Here is a 16,161-nt window from a genome sequence, read left to right as displayed (position 1 = left end):
AGGAACCTCGATAAACCCAGAACCACACTCAGCAACTTCTTAACGATGCTATGTAAGTAACCAGATGTACGAAGCTGAGGGGATGGTAAAAATCAAGCAACTACGTGAAATTCTACATGTCCTTTGGGTTTATTAGGGCCCCGTCCCACCTCAAGAGCTTCCCTGGTGGCTCAGTCTGTAAAGAGTCTTCCTGCAATGTGGGAAAGCTGGGTTTGATCCCTGGGTTGGGAAGATCATCTAGAGAAGGAAATGGCAACTTGCTCCAGTATTCTCGCCTGGAGAATCCTGTGGACAGAGGAGCCTGGTAGGCTACAGTCCATGGAATCACAAAGAGTCGGACATGACTGAGTGACTAACACTTTAGCGTACACCCTCAGCACCTCAGGTACCTGGGATCCAGTGACCCTCAGATCAAGAGAGGAATGAGGGAGAATTCTCACAGTCTCTTGGGATGGGAAGGCCTACAGCAGGTCAGATCATTAATATAATGCTAAGGGGAACTTGCCTGTGGTTCAGTGGCTAAGACTCTGTGGTCCCAATGAAGCGGGCCTGGGTTCGATCCCTGGTCAGGAAACTAGATCCCATATGCCTCAACTAAGACCTGAGGGAGCCAAATAAATAAATATTAAAAAAAGAAAATAATACTGAGGGTAATACCTGTAGATAACAATTTCTGATGCCAAGCCCTATTTAAAGCATTTTGCACATACTATTAGCTGGATGCTGTTGCTATTTTTGTTTTTTCAGATGAGAAAATCCACTACAGTACATGTATATTGTGATGTTGGGAACGCTAAAATACACAACACATCTTTGAATCAAGGATGTATGTGGCTTGTGGTTAGGGTCTGGTGAACAGAGGGCTCTGGTGGTGCCTATATCTGACTGCTCTTCAGAGCACAGGTGCCTTCTTATGAGATGGGCCTGGTAACGAGCTGAAATGTGCAGGGCGATACTATAGCCAGTGATTATTGAATGATCACTGTGTACCAACCCTGAATATTCATTGGAAGGACTGATGCTGAAGCTGAAGCTGCAATGCGTTGGCCACCTGATGGGAAGAGCTGACTCATGTGAAAAGACCGTGATACTGGGAAAGATTGAGGGCAGAAGGAGAAGGGGACAACAGAGGATGAGATGGTTGGATGGGATCACTGACTCAATGGACATGAGTATGGGTAGACTCCAGGAGATAGTGAGGGACATGGAAGCCTGGTGTGCTGCAGTCCATGGGGTCACAAAGAGTTGGACATGACTGAGCCACTGAGCAACAACAACTGTGTGCCATACACTGTTCTAAGAAGTTTACATGAATTTTTAAAATCCTCACAAAAAGATGGGTACTCTGATTATGGTTATTCCTGATTTTTAGATGAAGAAGCTGAGTCAGTGGGGTAATCTCCCTTGCTCAAGGTCACCCAGGCAGTACGTGGCAAGGCTGAGTGCTGGCTGAGGCTATCTGTGGGCTTTTCCTCTGAGCTAAGACTCTTGGAACAGCCAGGAAAGAAAACGGATACTTAGGGGCTTTGTAAGGGATGGAGGCTCTGGACGCTCTCAGGTGCCCTTGCCCGAGTGATCGTCACTCCCTTTTGGCACCTGTCCTGTTATGGAATCCGAAGTTGATTTTTTTTTTTTAATCAGTCCTCTGTATGCTTCTGTTTGTTTGTAAGTGAGATCACCTCCTCAGTCAAGGAAATGGATAAGAGCTCTGATGTGAATCCTAAAGCATACCCAGAAGGCATAATACACCCTGGAAGGCATTTCCTGGGTCTAAGAGGAATTTTCTTGTTGATCCCCATAACACCTCTATGAAATTCCTTGGTTTTTTGTTCGTTTGTTTTTGTTTTTTAGTTACCCAGTTGTGTCTGACTCTTTTGTGACCCCCATGAACTTTAGCCCACCAGGCTCCCCTGTCCAGGGGATTTCCCAGGCAAGGATACTGGAGTGGGTTGCCATTTCCTTTTCCAGGGGACGTTCCCCACCCAGGTATCAAGCTTACATCTTCTACATTGGCAGGCCGGTTCTTTACCAAGAGCCACCGGGCTTCCCTTTTCTGAGGGGTAAAGGGGGAATGTGTATGAGGCTCAGAGAGGGTGAGCCACATATCCTCAGCCACACAGCAGGTGAGGGGCAGCGCTGGGTTCAGGACTTGCAATATGTGTCTGTGAGGTAAGGGGCTGACACCGCAGCGGGGGTCACCCCTGCCCAACTCTGGGGCATTTCCTGTGGGGTCAGCTCTACTTTTCTGTCGCTTTCTTTGCTCCTGTTCTGTTGCACACACTTTGCTTCCATACTCTCCTGGCTTCCATGCTCCGAGCTTCTCAGAACAACAGGACAAGATTTTCCATAGCCCGGAACTGTTTTTTTTTTTTGCTATTGCTATTGCATCCAAGCACCTGCTGAGCTGATGAGCTTTTGAAATGTCACTTGATTGTTGGGAGGGAGCCGTGAGTGATTCTCAGGAGCACACCATCCCAGCTGCCTCCGTGGGGTGGGTGATGGTGGGTGCAGGGGAGATGGGGATCCCTCCTCCAGCCTGGCCGCTTGGAGACTGTGTTCTGCTCCTGTAGCTGGCATGGGTACCCTCTGTCAGCCTGGTCATTTTTCTTCTCCTGGGTGGCATTTCTGTGCTGTTTTTCTCTTACATCATTGACTTTCCATATTTAGGTCGGTTTTGGAGAATTCGGGCTTCTCTCGTGGCTCAGATGGTAAAGAATCTGCTTGTGATGCTGGAGACCTGGGTTTGATCCCTGGATTGGGAAGATCCCCTGGAGACGGGAATGGCTACCCACTCTAGTATTCTTGCCTGGAGAATCCCAGGGGCAGAGGAGCCTGGTGGGCTGCCGTCTATGGGGTCTCACAGAGTTGGACACGACTGAGCGACTTAGCAGCAGCAGCAGCATGTTATGAAAAACGCGAATGAGGTTTTTGACCAGCCCAATATATGTCACACTCAAAATTGTGACAGAGAGAGTTTAATAAAGGTGTGTCAGGGGGTTGAGCTGAAGAAAGGGGCAGAAAGCACAGTGTGGTGAAGGAGGAAAGCCCTGTGACTTAGTGCCTTCCATGCATAACAGAATAAATGCCGTGAACTTGTCATCGTTCTGGAGGCTGGGAAGTCCAAGATCCAAATACCGGTGGATTTCGCGTCTGCTTAGGGCTTGCTTCTTGGTCTGTAGGTGGCTCTCATGTGGCAGAAGGGGTGAGGGGAGCCTTCTGGGGTTTCTTTCATAAGGGCGCTAATCCTACTTGTGAGGTCTCTACCCTCATACCTAATATCTCAAAGGCCTCACCTCCTAATACTTCAGGGATTAGGTTTCACTATATGAATTTTGGGAGAACATGGTCTGTGGTGAAAGGTTGAAGGCAAGAGGAGTAGGAGGCATTAGGAGAAGGGGGTGGCAGAGGATGAGATGGTTAGATAGCATCACTGACTCAGTGGACGTGACTTTGAGCAAACTCCGGGAAATGGTGAAGGACAGAGGAGCCTGGTGCGCTATAGTCCACAGGGTTGCAAAGAGTTGGACATGACTCAGCAACTGAACAACAACAACAACAATTTTGTGGCACCCTCTAACCCCTAGAAGTAAGGATAAAGGGAGACGATCACTGGGAAAAGCTGTGACCTGTGCTGGGGAGACCTCCAGGTGACCCTGCAGTTTAACCAGGGGATGAATGCCCCTTCCTTGTTTATCCTCTGCCTAATCTCCTGGCTTCTGGTACCAGTCTTCTGGTACCTCCCAAGGGGCCAGAGGGCCCAGGAGCCTGGTTGATGCATGTCATTGAGGTCACCCAGGGCTTTCCTGGTGGCTTAGATAGTAAATAATCTGCTTGCAGTGCAGGAGACCTGGGTTTGACCCTTGGGTTGGGAAGATCTCCTGGAGAAGAGAATGCCAACCCACTTCCATATTCTTGCCTGAAGAATCCCCTAGACAGAGGAGCCTGGTGGGTGATGGTACACAGGGTTGCAAAGAGCCAGACACCACTGAGCTACTAACACTTTCACTTCACTTTACTCTTAGGACACAGATTGAGTGGAAGAAGATGGGGCAAAATATAAAGGGTAACCAGAGAGTATTTAGTTTGTTGCCCTTCAGATTTTTTTTTTTTTAATTAGAGTATGATGGCTTTACAAGGTTGTGTCAGCCTCTGGTGTACAACTGAATGAATAAGCTGTATGTATACATATATACTCTGTCTCTCAGACCTCCCTCCCACCCCCACCCGCATCCCACTAATCTAGGTCATCACAGAGCACCCTGTGCTTTATAGCAGGTTCCCACTAGCTGTCTATTTTACACCTGGTAAATAACTTATCCTGTAGATGGTACTTTCAAGAGAGCAGGAAGCGGCCCTGTCATCCGTAAACACTCTCCCTGGGGATTGGGCATCATGGAAAATTGCTGAGCTCGTGGTATGGAGGTTTTGTAATCCTGTTAGGGATTGGAAGCTTCCTGCTCTTTTCAGATGCTTTGAAATCCAGTCATTTACTTTTTCTCTATTTTATTTGTATGCCTGTTATTACAGAGAGTGAGTGAGTGCTCAGTTGTATCTGACTCTTTGCAACACTATAGACTGTAGCCCTCAAGGCCGCTTTAAAAGGCTTCATTTTGCCTCATGGTGATGAAGCAGTCTGTTTCAGCATCACAGATTGACTATCAATTACTCACATGGCATTATTTTCGAAGGTATTTTCCTCCTATCTTAAGGTAGCTTGATGTATAGAAATGAGCATTTCTGGATTTTACAAGCAGATTATATGAGGAAGCAATCGCAAAATTAAAGTGTTATGCGTTGTAAGGTGTTATGAGGCCATGGGTGTTAAGTGATGGTGATGTCACCAAGCTTGGATCTGGGCAGTCTGGGATTGAAGAGCAGACTTAGGCTCCCTGTGTTCTATTTTTGTCTGGATCTGGACCTTGGTCCCTGTCCTGTCTTTTGTCTGCCTAGCCCAATTTTAGCAAGAATCTTAAGTCAGTCTAGGAAGGAACCCGCCTTCAGTATGTGATCATCCTCAATATCTGGTCACCCAGGGCTGCCTTCAGCAAAAATCCTATGGCTTGTTTGTTTAATAGGCATCTCCCTACCCTGATGTCTCCTCTTAGTAATTTTCTGACTACTGACCACCTCACTCTGTATGTTTGCTGTGAATCCTCACCCGTCTTTGCTACATTCAGAGTTAAGCCTCATCTCTCTCCTATTTTACAATAGTTCTGAAAAAAGTCTTTCTTACCATTTTAACAAGCATCAGAGTAATTTTTTTTTTCTTAAACTTTACCCACCAGCAAACCTTGAAATTGCTCCAGATCATCTCAAGGACCTCTGGTCCAACCTCACCCAATGTCAAGAACCACATGGAGCTCACTTTGAGGGGTTCAGCACCTCCGGACAGCAATCGAGGGGCCCCATTCACTCCCTTGGGGGCTGGTTTTTATTGTTGAGAAGCTCTGCCTCCATTTCAAGCTCAAAGTCTGTCTTCACTTTTACTCATTGACCTCAATTCTGCCTTTTTGTAAAACCTGATCTCTCCATTTAAGTGAATAGTTTAGCTTCTTAAATTGAGCCATCTTAATGAAGATAATTTTAAGCAGCGTCTCTGTTGCCCTTCTTGCTTTCCTTAGCAGGACTCAGTCTGTTTGAACCTGTGCTGCCAACTCTGGCATATGGTTCCTTGTAGAAAGCTGCATTAGGCTGATGCCCTGGGGTTTACTCTGTGTGGACTGGGTCTTTGTTTTATGAACTCTTGGGCTGCCCTGCTTCTTCTCCCCTAAGTCTTTTGTTTCTTTTCTTTGGAGTTAGCTCTTTCTGATGCCTTGTTTGATACAATTTTATAAATGATGTGCTTCTTTTTCTTTCATGGAGTAAAGTGCATGGGCTTTGTGAAAGCTCTTTATCACTCAGAAGTCTTTTTAGTTTTTTTTTTTAATTTCCAGATTGATGGCTGCTTTCCAGATGTTAACATTATCAGAAGCCTGACCTCCACATGGTATATATGCTCTGAAGGACCTTCTAGGTCCGTCAAGGGTATATAAATACATTAGCCTTTTAAATTTATCTATCGTTTAGCCCTAAGTCTGTCTCTACTTTTTATTGATTTTCACCCTCTTTTCTTTCTGCATCACCCCATTCATGGGTATATTTGAAAAACAGTGACTTCTGCAGGCGCAAAGCAACCAGAATTATTTTTGTGAAAGAAGAATTTTAGGATGAAGATTTAAAAGGAAAATGAGATTTATTTATAAATATTTCAGTATGACTCTCTGAAAGGACAGGGATTCTTTTTGTTAAAACAACAACACAATACTATTATTACACATAAAAAATGAACAGTGACTCATTTCTTAATATCACTGAATATTCATGTTCAGATTTCTTCGATTGTCTAAGAAATATCTTTTTACAGTTAGTTAAAAATACCTTAGAGCAGCCAAGGGATTTAAACAAAGTCCACAGAGTGCATTTGGTTGATGTCTCTTAAATCTCTCTCTCTCTCTTTTTATGGCTATGCTGGATCTTCATTGCGGCAAGTGTTTCTCTAGTTGTGGTGAGCCAGCTTAGTTGCTCCAAGGCATGTGGGATCTTAGTTCCTTGACCATGGATTGAACCCTTCTCCCCTCCATTGGAAGGTGAATTCTTAACCACTGGACCACCAGGGAAGTCCTCGAAGTCTCTTTTAATACACAGGTTCTGTGTCCCTCTCTTGTCCTGTCTTGTGATATATTTGATCAAAGCAGCTGGACCTATTGAGTCTTTTGAATCTGGATCTATGTGGTTTTCTACAGTGTAGATTTTATTGCCACCGTTCTGGTGTTGTCATTTAACATGTTTCATTGTCCCCAAAGTGTCCTGTGAACTAAAGGCTTGCTCAGATTTAGGTTCAAATTTTGGGTCCAGAATAGTTCAGAATGATAGCGTAACATATTCTGTCACCCAGTTTGGAAGACCAGCCATAGGGTAGGGTAGAAGCTGATTCTGTGAGGAGGAACTTGTAGCTTGAGAACAAAGTTTGCTTAGAGATTCCTACCTCGTGTATCGAGATTTGAATTTGGTCTTGAAGAATCCTCTTGAGTATGAGGGGCTATGCTCAATGTCTTGGCGGATAGTTTCAGATCTACCTGCTGTCTTTGATTATTCCTGCCATTTCTCTTTCTTTTTTTTTAAAAAAAATATTTATTTATTTTCTTTCTTTCTTTGACCACACTATGTCTTAGTTGTGCAGCATGCGGGACCTTCAGCTGTGACGTATGAACTCATTTGCGGCATGTGAGCTCCTCCCAGGGATGGAACCCAGGGCCCCTGCATTGGGAGTGTGAAGTCTTAGCCACTGGACCACCAGGGAAGTCCATTCCCGCCATTTCTTACAAGAGTGTCTTAAGTGTGCTCTGTCTCAGCTCTCTTTCTTAGCACAATGAGGACGAGAACAGGAGTAGGTGAAATCACAGTCCACAATTCTGTTTTTGTAAATAAATTTTTAGTGGAACACAGCCACGCCTGTTTTTTAATGTATTGTTGGTGTTTGCTTTAGTGCTGCAATGGCAGAGTTGAGTAATTGCCTTAACAAAGCTTGAGGTATTTACTGGCCCTTTACAAAAAGAAAGTTTGCTGACCTCTGGGCTGGAAGGAAAGCAGAAGATAAGGCTTTAGCCTATGGATCAAACAAAAATAATCCCTCATCACTGAAATGTCACTCAGCCTTAGTATCTGTGAATGTGAAATTCCATGGCTCACAGATTTTAAGCTGTTAAAATAATTTTATTTTTCTTTGTTCATTTTTCTGTTAGATGACATCATCCTTCTACCTACTTGGAAATCTAATTCAACATGGGGGGGTTCGCATTAAAGAATGGTGTCATTTTACCGGGCAGATAATTGATTATTAATAATCTCCACATTCAGCATTTGACTCTTGATTTGCTATGCTTTCTTCCTTAGCTAGTATAAAGCTTTCTCTTCTACCAGTGTACTCTTCTGTGGTTTGTTTTGCCTTTGTATGAGGAAGAATTCTGTATCCTTTCAGCAAATGTCTCATGTTAAAAGTTTTCAAAATAAGTAGACTTGCATTTTTCCCCTTAAATGGAACTCAGCTAGTTTTTATCTAAGCTATTCCTTTTTTTTTTTTTTTGACTATTATAATAGTTTATTTAACAAAAAAGTTCAGTAAGAATCTACACGACCCAATTTTTATCCTAGTAAAATATGGAGAGGCGATGCATGAAAGTAATTGATTTCTCTGGTCAACACACCCATTGTCCATACTCATTTCAGGGCTTCTAACATGAAGATACTATTTCCTCACATTGCCACCATTCAGTATTGTTCTGTTGCTCACTATTTGCCATCTCCACACAGTCATCTATCACAAGATTCATAAAGGGATCAAATCCTCACAACATTCCTTGGACATGTCTGCCACCGTTTAATTTCAGTGATCACTTCTTGTCCGTAAGTTTCTTCAAGTCAGGAGGGTGAGCTTTGCTCATGTTGTCTACCTGGTGAGCTCAGAGTTGCCTCCCTAAGCTATTGCTTTTGTGTTCTGGCTATATTGTATGCTACATTATTATGGATAGCTTTGAAATTCTTTGTGTAAAAAAATTGGAAATAGATTTAAAATATAAAGGACTTTTTTTCCCCTTCATTGCATCTTAATGTATTAAAAGCAAGAGTGTAATTATTAAAAACGAAGAAGGAAAGAATTAAAACAATGAAATTGCTTAGCATAGCTCCTGTTTCATAATACATTTGGAAATAATTGTGTAATTAACAATCCTTCTTTGAAGTGTGAAGCTTAAGCTTGGGTGGGCAGGGCACATTTTAGGAAGTGGTGATACCTGAATTAGTTCCTACAATAGCACTTCTGAATCTGTGCAGAGATTGTAGCATCTTGCCTGCCTTATTAAGTGCTTTGTGTGTGTGTGTGTGTGTGTGTGTGTGTGGTAGAGAGATATACTTAGTAGAGGAAGGGTTAGGGCAGAGAGTCCTCTAATGCTTTACCATAAGCCTACTACTGCCTTGTTGATTAGGGAAGAGAGGAGAGAGAAACTCTTTAATATGGGCTGTGGCTTTAGCTCAGATCACAGGATACTTTCCTGGGGAGTTGATATAGACCAGGTAGAGGAGCTTTTTGCCCAGGTAGTGGACCTGCCCGGTGGCAGGTTAGCCTGGGGTTTATGCTTCAGTCCGGCTGAGAAATCTCCTTATCTTTTCTAAACCGATCCCCTAATCTGGCCCCAAGGATCTTATTGCTGAGATGGCCAGAGATGATGAGTCCAAGAAGAAGCACCACCAGGAAAAAGAGGGGAAGGGATTGGACTCCGAGACTCAGAGCCTAGACCTCAGTTTCCCTGTGGCCAGGCAGTTAGCTCCCTGAGCATTGGGAGACGAGATCATACAAGGACTAAAGGGCACTGGGAGAGAACATTCCAGGCAGACCTGAGCTTTTTTAATTTAATTTAATTTATTTATTTTGATTGAAGTAACAATTGATTTACAATGTTGTGCCAATCCCTGCTGTAGGGCAAAGTGTCCAGCACAGTGACTCAGCTATACACAAATAGACATTCTTTTTAAAAATATTCTTTTCTATGATGTTTTATCACAGAATATTGACTAGAGTTCTCTGTGCTGTATGATAGGAAGGCCCTTGCCATTTATCCATCCTATATGTAATTTTGTATCTGCTAATCCCGGGTGGATGTGAGAGCTGAACCGTAAAGAAGGCTGAGCATCAAGGAATTGATGTTTTCGAATTGTGCTGGAGAAGACTCTTGAGAGTCCCTTGGACTGCAAGGAGATCCAACCAGTCCATCTTAAAGGAAATCAGTCCTGAATATTCATTGGAAGGACTGATGCTGAAGGTGAAACTCTGATAATTTGGCCACCTGATGCAAAGAGCTGACTCATTGGAAAAGACCCTGATGCTGGGAAAGTTTGAAGGCAGGAGGAGAAGGGGACAACAGAGGATGAGATGGTTGGATGGCATCACCAACTCAGTGGACATGAGTTTGAGCAAACTCCAGGAGATGGTGAAGGACAGGAAAGCCTGGTGTGCTGCAGTCCATGGGGTTGCAAAGAGTCGAATACCACTTAGGGACTAAACAGCAACAACAATCCCCAACTCCCACCCCAATCCACCTTGGCAACTACAAGTCTGTTCTCTGCTAGACCTGAACTTTTATTTGCTCCTCCTTTGGTCCAAGACCTGCCATATCCAAGCTTCTTCTCAGAGCAGTGGTGGTGGTGGGTGCTGTCCACCACTCTTGGTGCTGAATACCTGAGGCCCAGCTTGTTGGGGGAGGTTAGCTCCGTAAAGAGGTTGAGGTCAAAACAATCACACCAGAGCTCGTCTTTTGAAAGAGTTACCTTGGAGGTGCGGGTCTGAGGGGACAGCACTGCCTAGTATACTTAATTTGAAGGAGACTCCTGCCATTCAGAAATTGAGGCTTCCCTGGTAGCTCAGACGGTAAAGCATCTGCCTGCAATGAGGGAGACCTGGGTTCGATCCCTGGGTCAGGAAGATCCCCTGGAGAAGGAAATGGGAGCCCACTCTAGTACTCTTGCCTGGAAAATCCCATGGATGGAGGAGCCTGGTAGGCTACAGTCCATGGGATCACCAAGAGTTGGACACGACTGAGCAACTTCACTGGTTTGCTGGATTTTGAAAATAGCTTTTAGAGTCTGGCATGTATTCTTTGGAATATCTTCATCAATAGCTCATTTTTCCTCTATTTGGATGGCTTTAGTTTTCATTAACATTCTTTCTTAAAAAATGCTTTTTCTTATTAAAAATTTTCTTTTTTTCGGTAAAGATTCAAATATCACCTTCCTGAGAAAGCCTCCCTGAGAACTGAATGTGAAGTAGCAGCCCCTCGTTACACACTCTGCCCATCCCATCAGCAGCCTCTGTCTCACTGCTCTGGTCTCATAATAGAATGAGGGCCCTTGGAATTTTCTTATCCACTGGCCTGTTCTTTGCCTGTCCTTCCCAAGGTCGCCAGTGGCCTGTGACCTCAGTGAGAGGCTGCCATACCCCTCATTCAGAGACGAGTCTGCTATGCAGGGGAAACTCTTCAGGTGGAGAGTATCTTATAAATAGTTTTCCAAGGTGACTACTTTGAGGGAATAATTGAGATTCAGAAACATGTGTTCTGACCTATCTCAGTGACCAAACTAAACCAAGACAGTTTCCTTATCCAATCTTAAAAAAAAAATTAAAAAACTATTTATTTATTTAATTGGCTGGACTGGCTCTTAGTTGAGGGATGTGGGATCTAGTTCCTTGACCAGGAATCTAAACCAGGACCCCCTGCACTGGGAGTGAAGATTCTTAGCCGCTGGACCACCAGGGAAATCCCTCCATATCAGATCTTGTGTGTTGGTGTGTAGGTGTGATCTGCAGTATGGAGGCTTAGGTAAGGTTGTCTTATCTAACCGTGGTTTTAGAGCCTCCCAGGTGGCGCTAGTGGTAGAGAACTCGCCTGTCAATGGATGAGAAGTAAGAGACGCAGGTTCAATCCCTGGGTCAGGAAGATTCCATGGAGGAGGGCACGGCAACCAACTCCAATATTCTTGGTGGAGAATCCCACGGACAGAGGAGCCTGGTGGGCTACCGTCCATGGTGTCACAAACAGTCAGACACGATTGAAGTGACTTAGCACATAGCACACACTGCCTCCCCTCTCTCTACCCACCTCCTCCCAGCACAGTTTCACATGTGTAACAAGAAGGTTCCCCCAATTAGTGTCTCTCTACCTCAGAACTGCAGACACTTTGGGGTTGAATGCGTCCTTGTGAGGCAGGCTGTCCTGAGCTTTGTAGGATGCTTAGAGGCATTCTCGGCCTCTGCCCACTAGAGGCCAGGACCCTGCCTCACCTGTGACAACCCAAGTAGCTCCAGACATTGCCAAAGTTTCCTGGGGAAGCTGAATAAAATTGCCCTGGTTGAGAACCATGGATCTAGTGATACCCAAGACTCTACCATTAACTTCTTACTCCATCCTGTATCATTTATTGGTTCAGTTCAGTTCAGTTGCCCAGGTGTGTCTGACTCTTTGTGACCCCACGGACTGCAGCATGCTAGGCTTCCCTGTCCATCACCAACTCCCAGAGCTTACTCAGACTCATGTCCTTCAAGTTGGTGATGCCATCCAAACATCTCATCCTCTGTTGTCCCCTTCTCCTCCCGCCTTCAATCTTTCCCAGCACCAGTATCTTTTATAGTGAGTCGGTTCTTCCCATCAGGTGGCCAAAATATTGGAGTTTCAGGGTCAGCATCAGTCCTTCCAATGAATATTCAGGACTGATTTCCTTTAAGATGGACTGGTTGGATCTCTTGCAGTCCAAGGGACTCTCAAGAGTCTTCTCCAACACCGCAGTTCAAAAGCATCAATTCTTCAGTGCTCAGCTTTCTTTATAGTCCAACTCTCACATCCATACATGACTACTGGAAAAACCATAGCTTTAACTAGAAGGACCTTTGTCAGTTAGGGTGGATCAGATTTGCTAATGTGTAAGAAAGTGCTTTGAGAAAATGGCATGTTGTTCAAATTTGGGTTGTGTTGATGACTGAAGTTTTGTTTTGTTATCCACATTAGTGGTCTCAGTTTCTTTGTCATCATTGTCCCTAGTTTTTCTCTTTTCCCCTAGTTTTCCCCATTGTCATTGGTGAAATAGTCTCCTCCACCCCCTGCTCCCTCCACCCTTTATCCACCCAAGGAGGTTGTCATCCTTTGCTAATGCATTGTGTGAGTACCAAAGACCACAGTCTTGGCTGGAAGGAATCTTGGAGGATCTTTGGGCAATGAACATCCAATTAATGTCAACATCATCATTTCATCATTATCATCTTATTTATTCCAGTTATTCTAAAGGTGAAGAAATGGAGGCCCAGGAGGGACTGTGATTCACCTAAGTTGTGGTTAGTGGCAGAGCCATGACCATATGCGTGTTTCTGGGGAATTTTCTTACATTTTGGTATTCTGTGTGGTTGATGCTGTGATTGGCAGAGTTCTCTAGGGACTCTTATTTCTCCTGTGAGCATCCTCCTAGAGTCTGAACATAAAGTGTGTCTGTCCTAGGCTGGTCAGAGAACTTGTCAGGGAGCCCTGGTTAGATCCCTGGTCAGGGAACTAGATCCCGCATGCTTCAACTAAGATGCAGCGCAGCCAGATAAATAGATTTTAAAAAGTGATCCAGTAGAAAAATGGTTCTGAAGAATTTATTTACAGGGTAGCAATGGAGAAACAGACATAGAGAATAGACTTATGGACATAGGGAGAGGGGAGGAGAGGGTGAGATGTATGGAAAGAGTAACATGGAAACTTACATTACCATCTGTAAAATAGACAGCCAATGGGAATTTTCTATATGGCTCAGGAAACTCAAACAGGGGCTCTGTATCAACCTAGAGGGGTGGGATGGGTAGGGAGATGGGAGGAAGGTTCAAAAGGGAAGGGATATATACATACCTATGACTGATTCATGTTGAGGTTTGACAGAAAACAAAATTCTGTAAAGCAATTATCCCTCAATTAAAAAAAAAAAAAGTGATCCAGGAGGAAATTAGGGGGTAGAAGTCAGAGAAAGAACGGACAGAGGAGTGCTTTAAACTGTGTAGACGTTGAATAGAAATGGGGAAATGGTGAGAAAAACAGCGTAAAGGAAATAAAAAGAGGAGGAGAAGGAGAATTCCCGATAAAGGAACCAAAGAATTCAGTCATCCCACTGCAGTGTGTGGATCCCACTTGTATATTGATTTGAATGAACCAACTCTGTGTGTGTGTGTGTGTGTGCGTGTGTGTGTGTGTGTGTTGAAACAGGATTCAATAGTTCAATTGGATTATGGATCCATGGGGATGATGTCCTCATAAGACAACTTTCCATAGTAAGTTAAATGGCAAGTTGATCAATTGCAGTAAACTATTAACTTCTTTGCAATGACAAATATAACTTTGCCACTATAAATAGCATGAGCCATTTGTTAATTTGAAAATCTTACCTTCAGGAGTGTCTTCTGAGGCTGGCAGATGCTCTCTAGTTTGCTGGGCTGTGGGAAGGGGAGCTGGGGGAAGCTTGTCCTCAGTAGCTGGGCAGGCAGGCTGCCTTTCTGTGGGCACTTGGCTGCTGGTTTCCACCAGGTCCCCCACTTCTGTGTGCCAGTAGAGATCCTGCAGTGTCCCTGGGGAGCTGGGGTACCTCTGGGAAAGAAACCGAAGGGCCTTCCTCCCTGAATTTCCCTCCATCCTTCTGCTCCCTCCCAGAAATGGTCTGTGAGCCAGCTTATTTTTTTTTTCCCCATGTACATTTCACTATTAAAATATTGTATAAGTAATATATGCTCTTTGTAAAAGCCATGCGGAGTGTTAATAAAAATGAACGTTCCTGTCCTTCACTCTTTCCCCTTTCATTGATTTCATCACCTTTTCCAGAAATATATAAATATTTATTTGCTTCTTTGGGACTTTTTATTTTGTACTGGGGTATTACTGATTAACAGTGTTGTGATAGTTTCAGGGAAACAGTGAAGGGACCCAGCCATTCATATACATGTATCCATTCTACCCGAAACCCTCCCTCCCATCTAGGCTGCCATATAACATTGAACAGAGTTGCATGTGCTATACAATAGGTCCTTGTTGGTTTTCCATTTAAAATATAGCAGCATGTACATTACCTTCCCACACTCCCTAACTGTCTGTCCGCCCTGGCAACCATAAGTTCATTTTTTAAGTCTGAGAGTCTCTTTCTGTTTTGTAAGTAAGTTTATCTGCAGAAATACATAAATATTTATAATAAAGTGATGAGGATCCTTCTGGTCTTTTGGGGTTATTACCAGCATGTTAGAGTTTTATCTCTTTAATTTTTAATAATGCAAAAAATTTTTTCAGCAGTCTCAGAAAATTGAGTGTGTAGCCTGAAATAATTTTATTCCCTCCACCCCACCTTTCAATCAATTGTGTTTTTTTGGCTCTTGTTCTCATAATGTCCTTTATAAGCCAAAGAATCTAATTCCAAATCAGATGTTGCATTTAGTTGTCATGTTTCTGAGTGCCTGTTATGAGCTATGTCTTGTTCTAAACTCTGGAAATGTATCAGTAAAAAGTATAGACGAAAATCTGTCTTTTTGGAGCTTCTAGCAGGGGAGACAGAAAAACAATAAACATAACAAACACGAAGTCTTATAGAATGGAAGAAGGAGATAAACGCTACAGGTAAAAGCAGGGTGCAAGGTCATTGGGGTGCCATTTAAAATATGTTGGTCAGAACTTGTTTGATGAGAAGGGGCTTTTGGGCAAACACTGAAAGGAAGTGTGTATATCAAGGAAGAACGTTCTGGAAGAAATAATAAGAGCCAGTGCCAAGGGTTTGAGGAGGGAGTATCCCTGTGTGTTTGAGCAAGGAGGCCAGGGGGCCAGGTCATTCAGTCTTCGTAGGCCAGTTAATTCCCCCCTCCTTTTTTTTTTGAGCTGACCCCTTTAAAAAACAATATTTTTCATAGCATCAGTTTATTTAGAATTACAAATATTAAGAATAAAAGATTTATGCATTTCTTAATTAACATAACAGTTTAGCTAAATATAAACTCTGCACTAAAGTTCTGCAGTTCCACAAGATGAGCAAAAAATATGGAAGCATTTTTAAGCTCTCCAAAAATTTCAAATGGAGAGTAATCTTGTTTCAGTTTTATTACATCAATACATTAGCATATACAAAGTTTCATTTTATGAGACATCTAAAAGAATCAAAGCCACTTCTACAGCTGTATTTTAAACTCCAAATCTGAAAACCATTTATTATACTTGGACTTTGTAATATTCTATATTAAAACACCAAAATTCCAAATACACACTTTATGGAAATGTCTGCATTCTACTGCTGCTCTTTCACTTGATGACTTTTCCTCAGTCCCCCCTTTTCTTATATGTCTTGACGTTCCCCATCGAAGTTCTGTCGTCCTTAGGAATGAGGAGTGAGATTTTGAATTGTGATTTTGTTCATCCTCCTGGCCTCTTCCTGTCTGACTCGGCTTTCACTTGCCCCTGGTCCATCTTCTTTCCCCTGCTTGCTTGTTGCTTTGCGTTTTGCTTCGCCTTTCTTAGCACTTTCTGCCTTTGAGAACTTAATATACCGCCCTTGCCCCGTAGTGCTTACCCTGGAGCAGGTATT

General features: G+C 43.5%; 1 protein-coding gene and 1 pseudogene across 6 annotated transcripts in view; one reads left to right on the top strand and one right to left on the bottom strand.

Annotated features, from left to right (window-relative positions):
- TIAM1 (TIAM Rac1 associated GEF 1) overlaps positions 1-16,161 on the top strand; it is a 665,813-nt gene that overhangs the window by 148,913 nt on the left and 500,739 nt on the right. The window contains exon 1 of one of the 6 annotated variants that reach the window (XM_081558062.1): positions 3,012-3,202. The exons of the other annotated variants lie outside the window; for them this stretch is intronic. The gene's annotated coding sequence lies outside the window, so the exon portion shown is untranslated. Of the gene's footprint in view, positions 1-3,011; positions 3,203-16,161 lie in introns of those variants that run through there. 6 annotated transcript variants of the gene reach the window in all.
- LOC145532631 (small nuclear ribonucleoprotein G pseudogene) lies at positions 8,257-8,480 on the bottom strand (annotated as a pseudogene).

This window comes from Giraffa tippelskirchi, chromosome 2, assembly GCF_054371585.1.
Source record: "Giraffa tippelskirchi isolate mGirTip1 chromosome 2, T2T-mGirTip1v1.2.pri, whole genome shotgun sequence".
Taxonomy (NCBI): domain Eukaryota; kingdom Metazoa; phylum Chordata; class Mammalia; order Artiodactyla; family Giraffidae; genus Giraffa; species Giraffa tippelskirchi.
The sequence above is the reverse complement of the archived record's forward strand: the minus strand, read 5'-3'. Positions and strand labels throughout refer to the sequence as shown.